This window comes from Sturnus vulgaris, chromosome 1 (assembly GCF_052056855.1).
Source record: "Sturnus vulgaris isolate bStuVul1 chromosome 1, bStuVul1.hap1, whole genome shotgun sequence".
NCBI classification, from domain to species: domain Eukaryota; kingdom Metazoa; phylum Chordata; class Aves; order Passeriformes; family Sturnidae; genus Sturnus; species Sturnus vulgaris.
Window position 1 is genome coordinate 16,879,214 of NC_142243.1, and position 22,763 is coordinate 16,901,976.

The 22,763-nt window shown below is 38.3% G+C and overlaps 1 protein-coding gene across 2 annotated transcripts in view; it reads right to left on the reverse strand.

Annotated features, from left to right (window-relative positions):
* Positions 1 to 22,763, reverse strand: part of GPR158 (G protein-coupled receptor 158) — a 192,828-nt gene that overhangs the window by 54,421 nt on the left and 115,644 nt on the right. The window lies entirely within an intron of this gene.

Genomic DNA, 22,763 nt, shown 5'->3' on the forward strand with positions numbered 1-22,763 from the left:
AACAGGGTTGCTCAGTGAACTCAGTCACAATTTGAATCAGGAGTCCATTTTTCCTCATTTCAGCAGGCATCGTCCCTGGTGTCCCAAGGGTTGATTCCATATTCCTTCCTATTCATCTGGTCCCACCAGGAGCCTGCTGTCCCAGGGATCTGCTGGAAAATTGCCCCTACCCCACCAGTAGGGACCCTGCTTGGTCCAGCAAACCTAGATCCCATGCATTCAATGTGTCTGACCAGAACCTGGTAAAACAACACAATGCACCATAGTACAAATTAATTAGGTAATCCTGGTCTAGAGAAAGCAAGCACTGAAACATTTCAGGCCATCTGTCACAGCTTCATTTACAGTCAGTACATTCTGGCAGCAGAGGTAGTATTGTGCCTACTGGCTGCCACATATTATTTTCCTAAGTAAATGCTCCTCTGTGTGGGAATTTAAGTTCAGGATATTGGCCAAAAGCCCAGGACTACATCCTTTGGGTAACATAGACTTCTATAGAAGAGTGGGGGCAAAAATGGCAGATGTGGGCTGAGAGAGATGCAAGCTGCTGTGCTTCACTGGAATGCTTTTTTATACAGCAAAATCAAACTATTTCTTTTAAAAATATGATTTACTGAATCAAATGGTGGTGCAAAATTTAATTTGCCTTTTTTTTTCACTGTTATTGGACTGACATGGAATCACAGAATGCACTAAATCGGAAGGGACCCACAAGAATCATCAAGTCCAACTCTTGGCCCTGCACAGGACACCCCAAGAGTCACACCATGTGCCTGAGAGCATTGTCCCAATGCTTCTTGAACTCTGTCAGGCTGGTGCTGTGACCACTGCCATGGAGAGCCTGTTCCACTGCCCAACCATCCTTTGGGTGAAAAACGTTCTCTTGATTTGACATGCTTCAATGTCAAATTTTCTGGGATTGGAAAATCAGCTGGAAAACCCAAATGCATGACCATGCTTGGGAAAAAAGGGAATCCAGGAAAAAGATTCTCAGAAAGATCTGAATGGCAGCAATGACCTCTTCTCTTAATATACAGGTATATACATTAGGACAGTTGCAGAACCTGAGCAAAGTCTGTAGTGGTAACTTGTCTCCTGAGGTTTGCAGAGGGTAGAAAACACCATGTTTCATCTTTGATTCTTCCAAACAAGAAAAACAATGTCCAAAAAAGACTGGCATACAGAGACTCTGAACATTTCAAAGTTGATTTGAAAGCAGAATTTTTCAGATAATTGAAATGGGAAGGTCTGAAAACTCTCCAGGCATAGAATTTTCTGAACAAGGGCAATAGCTCCCTTTGCCACGCAATCTGACACAGCAATTTCATCTGCCGCTGCTTGTTGAAACATTAACTGCTTGTGTCTAGAAAATCTCATTGATTTGCACTGAATCATCTGTATGAGCAGCTGAGGCATTTGGCTAGATATCAACCAAGAAACCACCACTTCAAATGCAGCCTGGTGTGAGCTGGCATGACAGCTCACTGTGAAGGCTGCAGAGGCAAGGCTCTGTTGGAGAAAACTGTTCTCATTTTCCCGTATGAAACAGACACATTTTAACTGCTCCTTCACCCAGTGGTGAAAGATACTGCAGAAGTAAGACTGCATTCAAGTTTGAGTCTCTCTTGGATCTTCCTGTGTTTATAATATAGAGAATCATAACAGTGCCTTCACAAGGGCCAGTGTCCATTTCTACCTATTCTTGCACGTGGTCTGTCATGGACCCAGGCTTTGAAGAGCCAGAATGTACAAATATGTACATTTTGCTTTCTTCTTAGGCACTGCAGAAGGCTATTCTAAGAATATGTAATTCCCACTCCCATCAAGACTCACCAGGATGTTCAGGTGACTGCCCTCTCTAAGCTCTTGTCAGAACTGTGTCTCTTGTAAGCACCATGAATTTTAGAGGCACAATTTTTAAACTGAACAGTCTTTAATGGATTGGAGCCAAGGGGCTATAGAAATACTGTCCTGGAAGCCTTGCTCAATTTTTTAATCCAAGTGGAATACAATTCTTGCAAAGAATCTGGTCCAGAGTGTGGCTGCTGCACTCCATCCCTCACTCTCCCTAGCAAAAAAACCCCCAGAAAACAAAAACAAAAATACAAACAAACCAACTAACCAACCAACAAAAAAAACACAAAGAAACCAAACTAAAAAAAGAGGAACATAACATAGAGAAGTCTTGGGTTTGTTTCATACCTGCCTTTTCTACCTTATCAAAACCCCCATTCCTTACTGCTATCCCCAGAGCTAAGTCTTCTTCAAGTGACAACAAGTGTGCAGCAAAAGGTTGCTGAGCTCCAAGTGAGGAGCGTAGGATGAGCACCAGATTCACCCACATATCCAGCTGCTCTCAGCAGAACAAGGGAATCCCTCAGTTCTAAAAGACTAGCCTGCCCACCAAAAATCTGACAATATTTCATTTTCTCTTTTTGCATTTATGATGCATTAGACCATGATCTTCTTAAAAATGCTGGGAGGTTTTGCTGATGGATGGAACTAAACATCTTCACTGTACATAAAAAAATGTGCTATTGTCAGTTTTGCCAACTCCTGGCATCCACTTAAATACTAGACATCAATTTCTGCTACTTAAACAAAAGGATCTGGACAAAATTATTTGGAAAACAGAAGAAGATAAACCAAAGAGTGGCTGTTCGTGTCCCAGTTACTGAAGCTGTGCGTGAGATTTCATGAACTGTGACTCATCTTTGGCATGTGGACAAATGCGTTTAGATGTTTGCTTTTAAACTCAGTGTGGTTTAAGCTATTACTATCCTTGCCAAAGCATTGTTCCAGTAGTCACGCTACCACTTGTGGAGTCAGAGATGAAAAGACTTCCTAAGGTCACCAGCTCACTGACAAGTGTGTTTAGAGCTGGAGATTACGGGCACGGAAGAGGGACTTATCCTGCTGACACAGCGATCAGCCAGCTCAGTTATTCATCTGACGTGATGAACAGACACACACACACAAAGACAACAGCTGAAGTCAATAAAAGCAACTCACACATTACAGCAAATTTTCCTTATGGGACAGGTAGGAAAGTAAAAGTGCAAAGTGAACTAACACTGAACAACTGAACAACTGAACATTCAAAAATATAAAAGAGTTCATCCACACAAAAAAATTGGGAGTTAATGAGTTTTATAGGCTCAGTGTCATTGCTTCTTAAAAGATAAACAGCATTTAGAAAGATTCTTTAAAAAAATCCATCTTATTACAGCCCTATAATGTTGATAAGTGAGCAAAACTGTGCATTGCAAAATGCTCTTTTGTCTTTCAGATTAACTTTACTGTGCACATTAAAAGATGGTTAATTCTGCCCTTCACCTTGGCACCAGATCCAGACAAAAATACTTTAATACTGTGCACTTCCCCAGGTGCACTGACTGGGATTCAATCTGTCTAAATCAAACATATTATTTCTTCCTACACTGTTTTAGGGGGTCTAGTAAATCAGGCCTACTAATGCAAGTTCCACAGATAACCCAGGGGTAAAAACAAGTACCTTGAAAAAGTTCAGCTTCAGCTACTTGGACAGGAGCTTGGCCTAAAGGCTTCAAGTACACATCTCCATTGACTAGAAAGGCACTACAGCATTTATTTTAGGGAATTTGCTTCACTAAATGTCAATTAATAACCTGCATTAGGAGGACTAAGCCAAACACTTTATAGCCAGCTGTAACGATTTTGTAATGTATTTAAGACAAGTACTTTTTACTTCAATTCTTAAGCCATAGAAGTCACATGAATAGATCAAAAACTCATTTTCCTCTCCAATCATCAAATTGCTATACTTCATGTTGAGAGGAAATGGGCAACACTATAATGTCTCAAAAGATCAGAAGCCAAAGAGCTTAAAAAAATATATGTGTTGTCAGTGCTAAAAATCCTAAAACTAAACATGAAAAACTTTGAGAAGGACCTTAACTCCAAAAGCCCCAAAGTGTTCAAAATTTTTGAACTCTTCTTATTTTTGCCCTCGGTTGTAGAATCATACTTAGGTTTAGGTTGGAATGGACCTTTAAAAATCATCTAGTTCCTAGTGCTGTGGACAGGGATGTTACCCATGTTATATAGATGGAAATGAAATTCAGATCTTAGAATTTGAGGATTGGCATCATCTGCTGATGGATCTGAGGTGCAAATCACCCAGTCTAGACAAAAGTGATGCAAAAGTAAAATTTTTTTTCTCATTTGCAAATAACCAAATTCATCTTAAAATTATGCTCACTTAATCCAAAGAACTTTACAGGAAAACTATCGATTTTTTTATTGAACTTCAGAATTTTCTGCAAGTACTCTGCACAGTTCAATGCAGGACATGACACACTATTCAAGATAATGCCTTTTGGGCTAATTCCATTAACAAGCATTGAGGAGATACTGTGAAGAGATCCATCTTATCTGTTCCACTGCCCAACACCATCTGCCCTTGCCTGACTGCAACAGCTGTCTAGGGCTGTCTCCAGGCAATTCTGCTATGCATCAAGCCATCAGACACTTCCTCTCAGTATCCTGCCGTGCTGAGGGATGGATGGGCAGCCTTCCTCCTTCTGCTGTGTTTCAGTAGTTTCTTTCAACACATCAAATATCCTGCAGGGTACATCCAGTCACCTCTTAATGCCTCAGTCCTAACACTGAGAAAGGATTTCCTGCAGCAGAGATGCTGTTTGCAATGTTAGATAAGCTTGCCATCCCAACTCATAGCAGTCTGGCACTACGCTTCCTAGGAAAGGGACTAATCCACTTCTATGTGGCACAGTGCCACCTCAACAGATGGGATGAATGAAGGCATTCATGAGCCTGTGCACACTACGGGCACCACATACCACTGCTCGAAACATGAGTCACAGCTCAGATCATCTGCTTAAATATTAGCCAAGGCACAGCTCCTGATCCAGCTCTGTGCCATCCACTATTTCCGGTGCAGCTACACACAACATTTTAGAGGTATGATAGCAGCTGAATATGTACTTAGGCTAATTATGTAAAAACATTCCCTTCCATTTCCATCCCATTTTTTAAACCACGTGTGCTTTTTAAGACCTTACATCTTACTATAATAGGCCTGTGAGCACGCAGTACCATCAAACCTTGCTATCCTTGCAAATCTCAGAATTTTAAAGCAGAGCTGCACCAGATAATTAACTCAAATGCCTCTGCAAAGCACACATTTGCTGCACAAAACCACAGTAACTATTCAGTAGTTACTCATTCGTCCTCTGAATTGGAACTGAATCAACCTCCCAGTACACAGCATTGGAAACACTTTGCTGCTGGGGGCAATGCATTTCAGGCAAGATGTATGTCACAAGCAAAATCCTAGCAGCCATTTAAGTAAGATCTTCTGGGTTTCTTCATAAAAGAAGACAAATTTTTCTTCATCATCCACACAAAGTCCAGCTTGAAATTCTGCCTACAGAAATTCTCTTTTCCCTCCCACTATACTTTCAACTTGTAGATATTGGTGTCTCTTTCTTGCCTATCTTATAATATCTATTAATATATATTAAACCTCTGTCTGTGTTTCAGCAAAGACATGTCTTGCCTGTAAAGTCTTTTCGAAGACCATGACCACGGGAAGCACTTAAACACCAGCACCAGTGTAAAATAAAAGGGCAGACTTCTAGAACTTCATTTATCAGAATGCTTTGCTATCATCAGGTTTTATTACACTGTGGATTCATCCCCATCAGGCAGTAAAACCAGATCTCTAAAGTTCTTTATGGAATACATATTTTACAGTGGAGCTCATTTAGCCCCCTGAGAGATTTAACAGGAGATTAAGCAAACAGAACCTTTCATATCATTCTGGTTTGACAAAAGACTGCATACTTAGAACGTCTTTTTATGGATATATCTTCAATTATTTTCCCTCTTTTTTTTTTCCTTCCTCTGTTCATAACGGAGATCTCAACTAATTACTGACAAGACACCCTGAATAGGTTATTTTGAGGAATATAAACATCCATGTGATTTCCAAGATGCTGTCACGTATCTCCTCCAATTTAAAGAGAAAAAGTGATATGCCACAGATCCTACCAGCTCTGGAAATATTTTTTTATAAGTGACTTGAACACATGGCCTGAAAATGCATTTATTCACCCTAAATTCTAGCCTTTGCTCAAGCCTTACTAATGATCCAGCTTCACTGTTCCTACTTACTTTGGCCTAACGAATAGTATTCTGAAAACAAGTAATAAAAAATGAACATGTAATCCACAATGGCTTTAAAAAGAGACATGTTTGCAGTCTCTAGACAGATTTGATCACAACAAATGAACTTTTATGCCCAACAAGGCCCACACAGTAGAGAAAAGCAATCCAGGATTTTTTCCTAATAAAGGCTAAAACTTTGTCACCAAAGAGTTCATTAGGTTATGGGAGACATCAACTGATGCCCTGACGGAACTGGTTATAAGTGCTAAGGGTTGAAGGGTACTCTAAGTGTCAATTCACAACCAACAAGAAAAAAGAGATACAAAGAAGGACAGCACATCAGGTCTACATGGGAGAAACAAAGCATAAAAACAAGTATTACCAAAAGGGCTAGACCTCTACCCCAGGCTGCTGTTGCAACCCTTTAAGGAACTCAGGAGAAACAGAAATCACCTTGAAACACTGGATTATCACTGATGTTCTCTGCATTTATTTCCAAACACAGAGATCATGCTTAGCTCTTCAGTGTAATAGAAGAAACTATTTAACTTTAGCTGCAAACTTCTCAAACAAAAGGAGAGATTTCAATGGTACTGGCCCAGTGAGTGGTGATAATAAACAGGTAAATCATGACCATTCAGGAAGTATGAGGTCTCCCAGTCTAAGGGGCTATAGGCACTGAGGTGCTGGAGGTAGAAAGTCCAGTACCTTGGGGGTAAATATTTGTCCAAGAAAGATCTTCTTGATCACTGCTGCTTATTGGATGCTTCTGTAGAAGCAGTACAAGACAGGGAGCAGATCTGAGGCTCAGAAGTTCAATTGATACCATGCCTAAGTGTAGCACAATGAACAAATTACCTAACACTGAAAAATCCAGGCTGAAAAAGAAAATCTATTTGTTTTAATCATGCCCCATGTACGGCAGAAGAGAAAATAAAGTCTGAATTGCACACTATGCTTTCCCTGTTCTCACTTTAGTGTACTTCTAACTCTCCAATGTCATAAAGCAAAAGAAGCAAATAAATACTTTTTAGGGAGTCCAGAAAGTAATGAGCTTGGTTGGCCCAACTGACCTCCTTACCCATCTGCTTTGATGTGCCAGCTATTTCTCTGTCTTTGGCAGATGTCCACACCTCACACATATGTTGGCTCCCTCCTGACAACCTCACAGTCCTTAATACCCTAAAAGTAGCCTGGACAGCCTCCGAAGTCAGTCCCTGAAGACTTGAAAGTTAGCTCATCTCAGCAATTCAGACACTTGAACTGGCCAGATGTGGATTTGGCTGGATGTCTGAAGTTTCCACTGAACTCAAGACACTGTCTCAGAAAGTTTAAAATGTGTTTAAACAAGAATCTTTAAAACAACAATAATTGTTGTGTTTGAAAATCTAAAGCCTACCAGAATCTACCTAACTAGCTGTGTACAGAGCAAAATGCTTTCCTTGACCCAAAGAGGTCACCTACCATAGCCTGAAAACACAAAATTAATGCATAGTCATTGATCTGATTTTAAAGATACTTGGGGGCTAATAAGGGAGTCAGGAGCTGTTGACTTCACTGAAAGGCAAGTATCCAAATATTTAAAAAATATCTGTCTTTCTGTGTTCAAAAAGAGTGCTAAGAGCAGTGTATATAACACTGATGCTCTGCACTCTTTCATTTGTTGTTTCTTGAACTTTTCCAAGAAAGGTCTTCAATTACTTTCCAGTTAAATACTGAAAGATACATGAAAATGTGGGTTTCCTGATCAAGCAAATGGTCAAGTTTGAGTGAAGATTATTAGACATGATCTGCCAGCAGCAACACTAAAAGCAAAGATGAGCAGATGGGGCATTCAGGGCCCCAGCCTCATGCACTCTAAGGCTGAGAAGAGAAGCGCAAGTGAAATACGGAGGAGAAGCTGAGCTCCTTAATCATTCAAAGCTTCTATTTTCATAGTTTGATACTTTGCATTACATTCAAAAAACATAATTCAAAATTAATAGAAATAATTTCATCAGGATGTTTTATCTCAGCATTGTATAGGCACACCAAAAATTGTTCATGCTGATGCAAAATTTAAAACTGGAAAATCAAAGGAAGCTGCAAAGTCAAAATATCTTCTAAAATATTTGCTTCTTCCACCAGTTAACTTTTATAATCCAATTGCTTCTTTCATCTGTTCAGATACATTTTCATGTGACATGCCACTTGGGTAAATCACGACAGTCGACTGAATGTCCTAGTTTACCTACTTCATATGTGAAAAAAAACCCTAAACTTATTTTTTGGGTGCATTACTATCCTCTTTTCTTAAAAGAAACGTGGTAACCAAAGAAGCAGAAAGCAAAACACTGTAACGAACTGAAACACATCTAATGAAAAAACCCTGACATCTCTCCAGCCTATTCATTTGCCAAACCACTGACACATTTCAATAACAGTTTTAAGGATGTATATTTTCATTATTTTACTAAAACCAAGGAAAATCTAACAATTAATTTTAAGACCACATCTGTGATTTTAGGAAAAAGGAATCTTTTAAAAATATAATGGCAAAGTAGTCTATATTAAAATAAATCTTGCAAGAGCTGCAGCTAAATCAAGACACAATAGATTAAATTATTCAGAGCGATTTGTCAAGTATACTTAATGCAAGACACAGGTCATAAAAGAGACTCACAAGGATTTTTTATCTTGTTACACTGTAGCTGAAATCCCTACAAATACATAGTTTAAGGTGTGTGTGTGGGTGTTATTTGAGTATTTCCAAATAGTGACTCCTACCTGGGGAAAAGAAAACACGTAATGTTTAGAGTTCCAAAAACCCTTATCTCCTTGTCTTAATTTAGCAAAGACAGAGAAGTATTTAACACAAACTTTGTGAGGAAAAAAAAAGCTATCTGATGGTTCTTCAGGAATGCCTCCTTCCTTGGTGCACACGCTCCCTCTGAACTGCATGTTGGCAGGTTCCTGAGTCAAGGTGGGAATTTTATTGACATCAGCTATTGTTATTTGGAAAAGGTAATGGGGACAGACCAGGACTTTGAAATACCCTGCTAAACCACAGCAAAGAGCAGGACAGAACTGTCTGCTATCCTCCTCAGGATATTTTTGTTGGTATTTATTTTGACAACAAGCAATTTAGAAAAACTCTCTCCACAAAATACCAGCCGGACATCTCAATCCAGACGGTGCTGATTAGTTTACTGCAGACATCTCTGCTGGAACTATTGACTTTTCATTTTCAGCTTATGTACCTGTAGCAACAACAGCAGTGGGCACAAGCCAGAGCCCACGGCGTGACCAGCCTCCAGAAGAAGTGCTGGGAACACTCCATCTCCTAATGCTCCCTAACAAAGACTGGACGGCTGTCTGATAAATCTGCTTGAGGTAAACTGAAGCTGCTGGTAATTGGATGAATTGCAAAAATGAGTGATATACCTCTGCTGGCATGATCTACATTAATCTTCAATCTACACTAATCATATCAAGCAAATTATGTTATTAACATAATTAATTCATTATGGGTAATTAATTAAGTCCAGAAGAAGCCAGCCACATCTGTGAACTCAAAATTCACTCCACAGCAGACACTATGGAAATAGGAATGAAACACTATTTTTCTTCCTAGTAGGAAGACATTCTTATAGTTCTTAAATTACATGAATATGAACATTTTTACGTTCCAAAAGAATTGTTTGGACAGTTTGCTTGGCTAAGAGAGCCAGAGTGCTCATAGTTTTTTGGTCTAGTCAAAAGGAAAAAAAAATTAATAGAAATCTATGCTTGAAAAGTATACAGTGTTGAACAGATATTCATAAATTATTATAACGGAGAAATTAAAACAAATTTAGCAAAATAAATTTCTATATTCGAGATGATCAGGCTCTTCTGCCATTTTCTTTCAGTCACATATGCCACTCAGGTGATTTTTAAAGAACAGCATAAAATTAATCATATGCTTGTATAAATATTTGAATACATACACACTTAATTACAGAAATAGATTTGGTGCATTTGTTGTGATTTCTTTTTTGCCTGTTAAGTCATGATTCTCTTTCAAAAGTTAGTTACTGTTCATGCACATTGATTCTAAAGCACATTGATTCCAAAACAGCAGCATAATTTGAGTGTATCTGTGCCAATGTTTTCTGTTTTATGAAAAGCAACACACATCAGTATCAGTCTCCTGCAATCCTAAGCAGCCCTGAAATACACTCCATTGCAGAATGATTCACAGGGCATCTCCATGAGCCATGAAACCCTCCTTCACACAGCATGTGAGAAAGCCTTACTCTGTCTATTCCTCTCCTCACCACATTCAGCTAGGGTGGTTTGGTATTATAATCCAGCTATTTCTATCACGACTAGGAATCTGGAGCAGATGTTCTCTCCAGGAAAGGCAAGTGAATCATTCCCTTCCAAGACAGTCAGCCCAAACTCCCTCTGTATTCAATGGGAGCACTGTAGCAGAGGGCAAAACCACATCATCCTCCTACAGCACCTGAGTGCTGTCCTCCAGAGGTGCCTGCTTCTCTCCACAAGCTAAAGGGAGCCTACTGTTAAATGTGATGTTCAGAGTTAAAATTAATAAAAAAAATAAAAAATCCCTGCACTGCAAATAGTCACTCCAAAGTTTTATTCAGTAGTTTTCAGTGCTCCCTCTTTCTGAAGTGCAGACAGCAGCTAGTAACCTGTCAGACCATGTAAATCCCATCCTTCAACTCTGATATACTAGAGAACAGGCTGGAAAAACCTTCAGAACTGTTTAGCCTAATTTAATATTTATTGCTATTTTAAGATGGGTGTCTTAAAGGAAGTAACTTTAGAACACTGAACTGATTTGGAATGAAATGGACTTAGAACAAAAGTTATGTTTCATGGATTTTAAGGCAACTCTTGAAAAATGCATAAGCACAGAAATAAGATGGTATAGAAAGTAACAGAGACATTAGCACATTGTGCTAATGGACAGGTGACATTTCCATTACAGAACAAAAATTAAAAAGTCCTAAAATGGAAGGCACTGATCTCAGGATTAGGCATAAAAGCTCTCATGGAGCAATCTCAAGCAATGCATCAGCACCAAAGCAGGATGGACTGAGAGGAGCCTGAAAGGAACTCTTCAGTACAGATCTCAGAAGAATATATCTTTAAGGGTTTGAGAACAACATACTCGACTCTGAAAGAGCAGTCTTCAAAAGCTTCAACACGTGTAGGTGGCAATCAACTAAACAGAACAACTCAGAACAGAAATCTCCCCTTGGAAACACTGCATGGAAGTGGAAAGTAGGAGAGATGAATCCTGAAGCAGATTTTCAGGAACTTGAGTGTAGACTTGAAAAACTTTATAGAGTCTGTAGAGGTCACTGCACAGTTGATCAGAAGTCTGAAGTACAATGATGCAGGAAAGAGAGGAATTGGGTTGCACAATGTGACATTATTGAAATTAAGGGTAGCAAATTCTTTTACTCTTGGAAACAAAGTTTCATGACACCTCAATGATCTGTATAGATGCTCAAGATTTAAACAATCATCAACAGTAAAATCCCTAAGGAATAACAGACACATCTCATCTTCCAAATACTGCATTCTCATATTGCATTTTCTAGACTTTGCATACATTTGCGTTTTCCAGAAAACTGCATTGCCAAATGCACGTATTGATGAATTCTTAATTGTTTGACATGGACAATTTATTTTTTCAAAAAGAAAGAGATACCACAAAAACATTTGAGATGTAAGGTTGCATTAGACAAGCATATCTTTGATATTTAATGTCTTTTTCAGTTATCATTAAAAACTTGAATAATTTTCCTCATATGATATGAAGTCTTTTCAGGTCCCAAAGATTTGAACTCAGACACTCAACAACCCTAGGACTTGTAGTTTGTTTTACTGTGCTGTGTTCTCTCTGTAACTTAGGGTTTGTTTAATGTGATTGTAACTGCCATTTATTTCAAACATACACATTAACCATAAAGAAATTAATTGTGAATAAGGAAAAACCTCAGAGGAACATTTTTTTATTATTTTGAAAATGTAGTGGGATTAGACAAAACAACAGTGCTGTCTGCAGTGCAACAATTAGCAGGTTTCTGAGGAAAGCTCTTGACAGTGAATGATTTAACCTGGAAAATAACCAAATTCAAGCTATGTTTTTTCAGACAACAAGTTGAGGCCCATATGCTACTTTCTGCTCATACCTAAAAATAACTTAACCATTCTCTGAAGCAGTTATAAAGCCAGGTCACCCCATTTTAATCAATATGTAATCTAACCAATGGGTACAACACCTTTCCTACTGCTCTGTAGTTGGTTTAATACTTGTGTTTATACCCATTTCCTACTGCTTAGTGGAGCAACATGAAATGGAGCAGTACCAGCACAACAGGCTGAACACCTCCCATGCCATAGCATCCTAGATACAAACCAGTAAAATTTTCTTCAAGGTGGTACAAGTTTGTATGTTCTGAACCACAGAAGGGAACAGGACCCAAGTGTCACATCCAGAAGGAAAACAATTGGGATATTGTATAAAAATCTGTCTATAGCCTGGGGTTTTTACTACCTGTAATTGGTAAGAAAGTGAAGATTGCATGACGTACTTGAAGCGAGTTCAAGTCTGCAGGAAGGTGAAGGAAGGTGTTTTCGGATGCAGAAAAGCTAGGCAGGTGATGAGCACAAATCCTTCTCTCTCCAGGACATCCAGCTGCCAGCAAGCAAAGCAGGCGTGCTGGTGTCTGTGTCCCTGACTGAGCACAGAGTACCTCACTTGACCTCAGGGCACCAAAACTGAGCACTGCAATCTGAGATTGCAATGCTGACCCAATGGAAAGCTCAGTGCTTACAAGACTTGCCATGATTAAAACTAATGTGTGTAAGGAAACACGTTCCCTACTAATGGCTAAACTATTCAAGCATCTTTGGTTCCTCCTCTGAAAGACACCACCAAAATACCTATAACCAGTACCTGCTGGTTCCCTCCTGCTGCAGCAGCTGCAAAAATAAGGCTTTAGAAATAGCAGCCTTCCCAGAGAAGATTGCTTATTTGCATTCCTGGCACAGCTCACTTGCACGGTCCACAAAATGCATTCATTAACAGATAACAGAACAGCAGAAGGAGGTTTTCTTCAAATGTTCCACTCCTTTCTGAGCACAGAGGGAGTCCTCCAAACATTTCACTGATTTATCAAAGAAAAGGCCCACCTTCCAGCAGGAGACACATATTCCACTGCATTTTGTTGCTAGGCATTCCTCTGCATTTAACTGCAATTATTGAACTTCCTTCTCCATCCTTCCTACCATGATGCTTGTGATGTTGAATAAACAACTGTACAACGAAATCAGCATAAAAGCAGAAGGACAAAATATTTAAGAGCAAAATGAACAGTTGTCACCAGAACTAAGAATGAGATGACAAAGAGAAACCAAAATAACTGAACTGCAGGGGCCCAGGGAGAAACTGCAATTTTTTAAAAGAAAAGTCAGGCTGCTAAGAAAGATTCAGACAGCAATGAGATAAACCAACCAAGTGGTGAGACCCCATATGTGAGACTGCCCAAAACAAATATTTCAAGACTCATATTTAGTGGAGGAGCTATGAGTACTCAGAAGGCCATGACCTTCTTTTTCTTCAAGGTTCTCGAACATTTACTATATATAACACAAGTATTTATGATTTAAAACAAATCTATTCAGCCAGATTTTGACAGGATTGCTTGTGACATGTCTGAGAAAAATGCATTAGTTTAAACAGTCTGAGGAAATGAACCTAGCAGATTCACTGTATCATGCCAACAATTTCATCTACTTATGAAAGATATACATGGAGGGTAAAAAAAGAACATTTCTTTGAGCTTGCTTAGATAACTCAAGATAACTCAAAATCCCAAGGATGTCTGCTGTGCTTTCTAAACCAATAGAGCACTCCATGTTTAGCAACAGGGACTACTCTGTACTCTGTATAATGTTCTCTTTCACACTCAATGCTTTCAACTTTTTTCAACTTCTTCCTGTTCTCTAACGTATTTCTTTATGATTTAAGACTAAACATTACTTGAAGTTGGATCAAGGTTCCAAACTTGTTGCATTTGTTGAAAGTAACAATTTTTCTCCCCTGTCATCTCAAGAATTCATTCTCTCAAATTCCTTGTTTAATCTAATCCATTATTATTATCATAACTATTAACAATAACATACTAATTATGGTATCAGATATAATTAGTTATCTATCAATTTCATGTCTACAAGTTCTTGATCACATCTGATGTCTGCTATACACACTGGAGAGTCAAACCAGAAATTAATACCTTTCACAACTACATGTTAACCCGGTTCATAGACACTTGTGAAAAATATAATATATTAGAGGTTTCCTTGTCAAATGTAGTAGGCACTGATGTCCCTTATCCTAAAGGGACAAAACATCCTGCCTGAGAAAAGAAGTGCTCCTTATTATTTATTAATCCACAACCAATAGCAGTAATTACAGCCCATATAAAGACATCTCAGCTCAGGATTAGAATCAAGACAGATCAAGTTTCTTGTCCCACAAATATAGTAACTTGGAAAGTGTTTTGGTTCAAGAAAAGTTACATGAAGAAAACTAAAAAAGAGATTTTGATTTTTTTATGTATTCTTGGTGACATCTGAAATTGGCAGATACCTTATTGTAGCCAATAATTAACTTATTAATCTTGCTTAAGACTTACATGGTAAGATATTTAGAATATGTTTCTGACTCAGCTATCTCTCAACATTCCTGGGTCTTCAAACAACTGAGCATATGATATTCTAACAGAGCCTTACATTGAATTAATGGTTAATAAACATGTCCCTTAGGGTTCTAAAATACTTGTTATGACAGCATTTTGCCTTCTTGTAGCAACAATTGGTGATTACTCGAACAGAGAGTGCCTGCCACTATGGCAATAACTTATGTTGATTATGATTTCAAAGATGTAAAAATGCCTTAAGGCTTAGAAAGTAGATACAAGTTTAATAAATATGGATATAAATAGCTGACTAACTCACCACACAGACTTTTACAGATCAGATCTCTACAGATTTCAAGGCAATGCCATCAATAAAAGCACTAAAAAAGTCTGACAGGGCCAGCAAACCCTATTAGATTTTTCTTTTAAACCCACACTTCAAGGGTTCATCATGCAGATGCCGGATTAAGAATTTAAGAAAGAGAGTTGAACATTAAGAACACTTGCTCTGTATATAGCACTCCAGTATGTGCTGGAGATTAGGTTGTTAATAAATTAAGCAAGACTTATACATTCAATAACATACTGCTAGAATATATTCAATTTTTTTTATGCTGACTAATGTGACAACTTATACACTTGGATTGACATAGAAGAAGGGATCTGAAGGTTAAATCATAGCTCTATATTTTAAAAACTATGGTTATTCAGAAAAAAAATATTTCCTATAAAAAATTCCAAAATTTAAAAGGAAGATTAAAGTTTAAACAAGATACAATGTTTGAAGGAAAAGTGAAAATGACTTCCATGTGCCAACATAACTTCCTTTACCTTTCTTCCTAAATGTCACAGAATCACAGAACCACAGAATATGTTGAGTTGGAAGGGATCATTGACCCCAATTCCTGGTCCTGCACAGGACAGCTCCAACAATCACACCCTGTGCCTGAGAGTCCAGACGCTTCTTGAGCTCTGTCAGGCTGGTGCTGTGACGCCTTCCCTGGGGAGCTGCTCCAGTGCCCAAACACCCTCTGGGTGAAGAACATTTTTTTAGTATCCTACTTAAACCTCCCCTGACACAACCTCAGGCCATTCCCTCACTGTCACCACAGAGCAGGGATCAGTGCCTGCCCCTCCTCTTCCCCTCATGAGGAAGTTTTGGCTGCAATGAGGTCTCTCCTCAGTCTCCTCTTCTCCAGGCTGAACAGACCAAGTGACCTCAGCTGCTCCTCACACGGCTTCCCTTCAAGGCCCTTCACCATCCTCATTGCCCTCCTTTGGACACTCTCTAATAGTTTAATATCTTTCTTATATATATATCTTCTCTTTTTTATATTTCTTGTATTAATTTTATCACCGTCTGCATAAGTACCAGCATATGCTATACAAAATATTCCTTTGTGATATACATGTAACAGGTTTAAACATTTATTTCAGTGAAAATTATCAAAAATGCTTTGATCATACAGAAAAAAACCGTATCAATATAAATTTAATGGGAAAAAGAAGTTGAACAAAGAACTATTAAGATCTCTCTATGAAAAAAATATTTCTTCTTCCAACTTTGTACACACCACAAAGTAGACCCAAACCTCTTTGTAACAACCTCTCAGCAGGCAAATGCTGTCAGAGATGAAGCCCTGCTGCTGGAATGGCAGCCAGCCATGGCAGCAGCATAGGGAATGCTCTCCTGTCTGAAATTCCTAACAAACTGCATTCCACCACAAGGCACCGAGATTGCAGCACACTCAAGAAACACACTCAGCCTTTCTGGTGGATCTGCCCATGGGCACCAGTGCAACACATTCAGGATATGTCAGAACTGATGTGTGTGTATGCTGTGACTATGGTTTGCATTACCCAATGCACTTGGCCCTTCAAAACTACTTTTAAAACCAGTGACTCTGACACTGATAAAGATTCCAGGTATTCTAAGTAACTTCTTAGGTTCACTTTTGCCTGCTTTTTGACTCACTGCCTTTCTCTTCAGACTTGAGTAAATCTCACACGGAACATACAAAGCAAAGACCCTCTACTCTCTGCAGTATATAAGAGAAAATCAGACAAGTAACCCAGTAATCACTACTTCCGAGGGGTCTAAGGCATCTAAAGGACTAGCTTCAATACTATTTCCTGCTGTAAGTCACAAAAACCTTTTCTAATCTAGCATGTGTCTGAACCTTCCCAACTCATCCCAGTGCCAAACTATGTAACATCCCTTCTGAGCCCTCTTCAGCTGGCAATGTGTAGGATCCAGTGCTGCTGGCAAGGCCAAACCAAGGGGCTGAGTAACCCTACTCAGACCATGGAAAAGCAGTTTTAAATCCCTGGTTAGTTTGAGAGAGTCCAAAGTCCCTGATGTGTAAAGGCAGCCCCCTGTGAGGCAGCTCAGGGATTTGAAGCTGGCCTGGTTTCAACCCACGCCAGCAGAGCTGCCCCAGTTTACACGGAAGGCTTGAGTGCACTCACTGGGACAGTCTGTACCTTAGGAGCTCAGGTCAGGCCCCTGAAAAGGGACAAATTCAACATTCTGTGTCTATTCTGAAGAGGACAGAAATATTCATTTGAGTAGAACTGGCACCTCTTTTTGCTGTTGCCCCTTCGCATTGGCAGCTTTTCCACGATTCCCTCTTTTACTTTAAATCCCACAGACTCATACTTTCTATCGAGCGCAATGAATTTTCTTCCACTATTTCCAACTGCTTTGTTTATCATCTAATGCAGGTCTTCTTATACAAGCTGGGTGCAGCTCCATAGAAATTAGTAGAGCAGTTTCAAATGGAACCACTATTAGGCTTTTTTCTATTAGTATTTTTATGGCTTAATCTTTTCAAGCATAACTCAAATATTCTAAGATAATTCTCATAAAGCACCTATACTCTCTAGAAGTGCAAAAAGAGTTGCATGCTACCAGTTGTCTAAAGATGAGAAATTCACCATTAACTGTGTCCTTGCTCACACCTTTAATAAAATATTTTTAAACACTTTCACTGTTATTATTAGTAACAGTCATTTGTAATGTGATTCTTGCTCATTGATCAGGACCCTGCTGTGCACGGCACAGCAATGCCAAGCATCCCTGTACCAAAGGGTTCATAACTTAAATATGAGATGAGAAACCACACATCGATACAGAGGAAGCAAAAGGAAAGAATAAAAGATTTATCTTCTACAATTATGTAAGTGGGGTTTTAGGAAAGGAGAAGAAAGCTTGCAAGGAGTAGTGAGAATTAACTGTATGCAAGAAAAGAACAAGCACTGAATGTACAATCTGTGGTTTTATAAATATCTTCTACAATATGTAGTCGTGACAATAAGAGTCCTGACTGTATTAAGGTACAAGATGTCATTTGTGTCTTGTTTTCATCTCTATACTGTTTGGTTGCTCAATTTTGGATTAATTTTCCAGTTCCTATATTAGACTTTTTGCTGTGTTTGAATTCTCAGGGGCAAGTTCTCTCTTCTATTTTCTCACTATCATTCTTTTCCTTTTCTCTTCTTATTCCTTTTACTGATTAAACCATGTGCAATAAGGCTCTGGCATCCTGGATTCTTTAAAATATCAAGACCAAATAGTCATGAAAATTGTGAATGATTGAAATAATTTAATTTTGAGAAATTATCGTGCAATGTTATGTAAGAGAACTATATAAAATGTTATTTTCTTCCACTTACAACCTTTTGTATAATGAAAGACTCATTTCATCCTTTTCTTTTCTGTAGGTATTTTGTCCATATGTATTACTTTGGAATTTCTCTAAATTTTTTAGCTTGGAAATCCTGCCATCCATTTCTGACAAGAGTTTTGATCAAATTGACATATTTCTCTTTGCCTTTACTTTTTTTTTTCATCAAAACATGCAGAACTGCATGGCATCATACAAGAAATTTAGTTCAGATTTAGATTTCAGAGAAATCAGCACATGGATACTGTATATTGCTTATGAAGGACATGATATTTCCTAATAGCTTCCTCAAAACTTGCATATATTTCCAGATGTGTGCTGTCCCACAAAGACAGAAAATCTAGAAATTAAAGAGTTTGTACAAAACACTGTTTGCTGAAAACAGTGCTTTTTGTATGTCATTCTAATAAGCAGAGTTACATCCAAGAAATGAGAAAGTTTATATCACATAGGCTAAAGCTACTTTTGTAAATATTATTTGCTGCTCTAATGAACATCTTTTGTGGCATCTGCAGTACTGTTGTTACTTTTAAGACCAGAAATCTCATCTCTCCCTACTTGATGTGATGTAGATTTAGACCCAGGCACTAGTTGTTTGAATGTCTCATTTTCAGAACTCCATCTGGCTAGTTACATGGCAAATTTTTGACCTGCTGGCCCCTAAATCTTCATTTTTTTTTAACCTCAGCAAACTAAAACTTTGATTTTTTTTTCAGATGGCTCTACTATTATCAATACTAGCAGAAATGCAGGATAGCTTGTACACTGATATTTGTTGATGTATTTTGAGAATTTCATATTGGAACTTATATATTATAATGTGAACTTGTCTCTACTCTCATAAGTGTTTATATTACCTTTTTCCAGTTCCTCTCTACAAGCAAAAAGCTAATTTCCTATTTACATCAGATGATATGTGGTCTTGGGTTAAAAGCACCAATTAAAATTCCACTGATTTCTTATCTCAGAGTTTAGAAAGAGATGTTTAGAAGTGCTACACAGTAATAAAAATGTTGCACTATCATTATTATAATTCTGTAAAATTTTTCCAGTGCAAAGATTTCACTAGTTGTCATATACTTCTGCCTGCAAACTACTTAACTTCTAGCAGTTGATATTAAAAACCATAAAGATACTATTGCCTGCATCCTCTCAATTCTCAGCTTGTAGAATGACTATGGGCAGCCTCATCTCTGAAATCTCTTTTCTGAAGGATCACTTTCAAAAACATCAACTCTTCTCTTTATCCATTGTAATGTATTGAATTTCTTATCTCTCCTAATCATTAACCATTAATCACCCTTCATGGTGCAACACTTAAAACCCGAGTAGATGGTTAGGAAATACCTAATGCATTCATACATAAAAGAGGAGAGACTGAGAAGAAAAACTAAAGGAGAAAAAAACCCATAATTCAGCTCCTGTATTATTCAGAGGGAACAGGCTTTGAGATGGAGATTCTGTCTTTTCCTCTGTGTTGATGCAGAGCAGTCTGTCAAGTGACATGGAAGATGGCAGGCAGGATATCATGTTTTGTCATTCACCTGTACTTATTATACTGGTCAATATCTGATCTCAACCTCATGTTCCAAGGCATGGTGAGTTATATCATTGCCACTTTCCCCCACAGCACTGGTTTACAACTGTCCCCAGTTTCCCATCAGAAACAGCACAGTAGTATCAGCTTCTCTAACTCAAGCCTCCCTTAAGCATGAACTGCTTCTGCTTTCGTTTTGCTTCAGATTCTTCTCGATGCAGATCACAACAACCACAAAGCAGGCAACAGCTGAATCTAGCAAGTTCAGCAAGATTAAAGACAACCTATAGACCTTTCACTTGACTATAGGTGTTGTTCCTTGGGTCTTAGGTATGAAAGCATGAATAAACAAAGAGAAAAAGTATTTGATGGGAAAAAAGGAACATCTACACTATCAAAACCTCTTGCCTCTTTACTTTTACAATTTAATAAAAATGTAATATTCTGTCTTTCAATATCTTTCCTGTAAAAGTTCTATCACATATTTTGAATTAATACATGAGAGTGTCTTTTTATCATGTGTCAATTTTTTCATAAAATTAAATCACTAGAGTAAAATCCAAACATATTCTAAGCATCTTGCTATTGACTCAGTTCACTTGCCAAGTGATCAACGTGATCATCAAAAAGTTTGGCTGAGAAATTATTCCAATCCTTTCTAGCTTATATACACTCAAAAAGAATTATATAAAAGATACATAAAAGACTAAATATAAAAAAGTTATATAAAATACTTTCTTCCTGTTTTCTAACTCTAATTCAGCAGAAACAGTGGGCCAAATGAAGGCTTTCACTGATTAAATTTTTTCAGTCGTGTTCTTCAGTAATTCTTTGGCATGGAAGTGGCCTTGCTGTGGTTTCCTGCTCGAGTATTTGCCAAGCAACAAAAGGCTCAGTTTTAGGGAGCAGAGCAATGAGGATGGATTATTAGAGCATGGTTCCAGGCTTTAGTAAGGAATATACTATGAATATGTCCTAGCAATATTTTCCTCCATTCGAATGCACTCACATTTTAGCTTCTGATAATTTTTGTGTTTCAAAGCTTTTTATAATCAGAAAATAGTTCCCCACACTTTCAGTTTTCAAATGTAGCACATTTTTAACTTGTGCACGTGCTACTGCTCAACTGTACACAAAAAAAAAAAAATTAAGTCCTTTGGCTAAAGATTGTGCACTGTTTTCCAGGACTGTAGTCTGGTTTTATGTCACTTCTTTGGAAAGAGTATATAAATGTAGAATTTTATCGACAAATCCTTATATGTGTAAGTTTATTCATGCAAGTTACTTCAGTGGAATTATGAGTAAAGAGGAAAGACCACAAGATCTTGCTCTGCTCCCCTCACTACAAGATTAATTTCTCTGAATGAAGGGCTGGCAAGACTGTACCACATAAGTGCCTGCAAGCTGGCAGTGCAAGATATTAATTTAAAATAAAAATGTCAACGAAAGCCCAACGTGGCTGTTGGCTCAGGTCACGGGATGCTGTCCTTTTCTCTCCTACTCTCAAGCCCTTCACACATGTACTTGGCTATTCATTGAATCCAGACTCTGACAAATGTGCCCTTTGAACTTAGCTCTCAAAAAAAGGTTTCAGAGTAGCAAAAATAGCAGTGCCCTCCTACAATACCTACTGCACCTTCAAATCCATGGAAGGGGAAGATGGAGTTTTGCCATGGTATCACAAGTAATGCCACAAGGATGAGCAAGGGAGTCCAAGATGTGAAAGAATAGTAAAATCAGTGCCTGTACCTCCACTGACCTGTCTTCAGCCTGCCATGTACATGTCCCATGATATGTTCCAGCAATATCCTATATTTTATCACTCTCCAAAAAAGCTACAACCACGTGACTTCATTGCCTGCCTGCACACTGCCTGATTGGGTAGTCTCCACCCCTGCAGGTTTTTAAGACCTATTGGATAAAGCCCTTGGTAATCCTGACATGTGTAAAGTCTTACAGCTGACTGTCCTTTGTGCAAGAAGTTGGAGTAGAGACCTCCAGAGGTCCCTTCCAGCTTAAGATAACTTGGGAAGACAGCACACAAACATACACAAACACAGAGAACATGCACATATACTCCTCACCAAATTTCACCTGTATAATCTCCTAGAATTTATGATGTGATAGCTCTACTGAGTTCCCAATAACCTAAACTTTTGTCATATACACAGAGATGCCAAAATGTAACTAAGTTCAGGAGACATATAACTCTGCCTAATCACAGTTCTTAATGTGGATAATCACATATACAGCAGCCTCTAGTTATCTCCCTGGCAGTAGCTGCCAGAATTTTTCAGGAAAGTTGTCTAGATTATTGACAATAGAACCACGAAGAACTATCACATGTATCTTATTTTTCTGACATTTTAAATAAACGTATTCAAAAAGCAGAAAATACTCAGTGCTTGCTTCCTATCAGTAAAACTGTCATAAACATTTTTCTTAGCATGGTTCAGGGCAAGGACACAAGTGTTTCCATTACCTATGAGGTTTCTGTACTTTGTAAACTGTAATGCAGAGGCTAGGCCAGCTGACTTCTAGTTTTAGCATTTAAAGAAAGCTGGCTCCAAAAAAAAGGTATTAGTTTACTGGTTGCATGTTAACTCCAAAAAGTATGTTCATCTGACTAGGACATTGACCAAGAGAGAGACTACCTACTGCATCATCATCTGC